The sequence below is a fragment of the Cebus imitator genome, unplaced genomic scaffold, assembly GCF_001604975.1.
Source record: "Cebus imitator isolate Cc_AM_T3 unplaced genomic scaffold, Cebus_imitator-1.0 Scaffold206, whole genome shotgun sequence".
Classification (NCBI taxonomy): domain Eukaryota; kingdom Metazoa; phylum Chordata; class Mammalia; order Primates; family Cebidae; genus Cebus; species Cebus imitator.
Genome location: NW_016107521.1, coordinates 1,273,693 through 1,275,138, shown reverse-complemented (window position 1 = coordinate 1,275,138; position 1,446 = coordinate 1,273,693). Strand labels below are relative to the sequence as shown.

The 1,446-nt window shown below is 45.0% G+C and overlaps 1 protein-coding gene across 1 annotated transcript in view; it reads right to left on the bottom strand.

Annotated features, from left to right (window-relative positions):
• The window catches only part of CHMP5 (charged multivesicular body protein 5), a 16,399-nt gene that overhangs the window by 1,103 nt on the left and 13,850 nt on the right, over window positions 1–1,446 (bottom strand). The gene's annotated exons all lie outside the window — the stretch shown is intronic.

Sequence of the window (1,446 nt, the reverse complement as noted above, 5' to 3'; positions counted from 1 at the left end):
AAAAAAAATGAGAATGAGCTTTTTCATGAAAGGTAAAGGAGGAAGTGATGAATCAAGAAGAGAACTAGAAAGGACCAAAAGGGGGATCCTCCACAGGGGAAAGAGAGTGAAAAAGAGAGAAAGAGAAATCTAAGAGTAAACCTGGAAAGGGGAAAAGGAGGCTGGAGGGTCAAGGAAGAAAGGTTATGGAGTTGGCTCTTGCCTCCATATTTGCATTTTCACTCTGATCCCGAATGTGGACCAACAGCTTTCCTAGCCTCCCAAATCCTTGAAGGAGCAGTGCCCTCAGATAGGAAGTCACTTTCATATCATGCTTTACTATAATCATAGGCAGTGATACCACTATCACTAAAGAAAAAAAAAAAAAAAAAAACCAGGACTGCTCTATCTGTGGAGTAGCCATTCTTTTATTCCTTTACTTTAAAAACAACAACAACAGGCTGGGCACAGTGGCTCACACCTGTAATCCCAGCACTTTGGGAGGCTAAGGCAGGCGGATCATTTGAGGTAAGGAGTTCAAGGCCAGCCTAACATAGTAAAACCCCATCTCTGCTAAAAATTCAAAAAATTAGCCAAGTGTGGTGAAGCATGCCTGTAATCTCAGCTACTTGGGAGGATGAGGTGGGAGGATTGCTTGAACCTGGGGGTGAAGGTTGCAGTGAGCTGAGATGGTGCTACTGCACTCCAGGGTGGGTGACAGAGTAAGACTCCATCTCGAAAAGATAAAAACAACAACAACAAAAACTCCATATATCCACAGCATATTTAACTCAGGAATCTGTGACCTTCTAAAAGTGGAAATAACATAGATGCTTCAGGGACTTGTTACTAGGAAATTAACAAGGTGGGCTATGGTAGTGTTAATAAAATTATTTCATGGGTTGTTAAGAAAAAGCAACCCATGGACCTCGGACCTTGAAGTTGCCAGAGAGGTCAGGGAGGAGTGGGCAGTTCAGAAAGGCAAGACTATCCCAGGCCCAACAGAGAAGGGAGGGATGCAACAGAGGAAGAAGTACACTTACAGCAATCAGCAATAATGGATCTAAGAAATTACCTGTTCCCTGCCCTTTGCTCTCACATTTTACAGGTAGGAAAAACTGATGAGGTTTAGAAAGAAGACATAAATTTCTGCTATTTTGTCCAAAGTCATACCACACCCAGCCTGGCTGTCATTATTAGTGGCTCACACCTGTAATCCCAGCACTCTGGGAGGCCGAGGCAGGCAGATCGCTTGAGGCCAGGAGTTCAAGACCAGCCTGTCCAACATGGTGAAACCCCATCTCTACTAAAAATACAAAAATTAGCCAGGCGTGCTGGCGTGCACCTGTAATCCCAGCTACTTGGGTGGCTGAGGCACGAGGATCGCTTGAACCAGGGAGGGGGAGGTTACAGTGACCCAAGATCACACCTCTGTACTCCAGCCTGGGTGACAAGAATGAGTGTCTC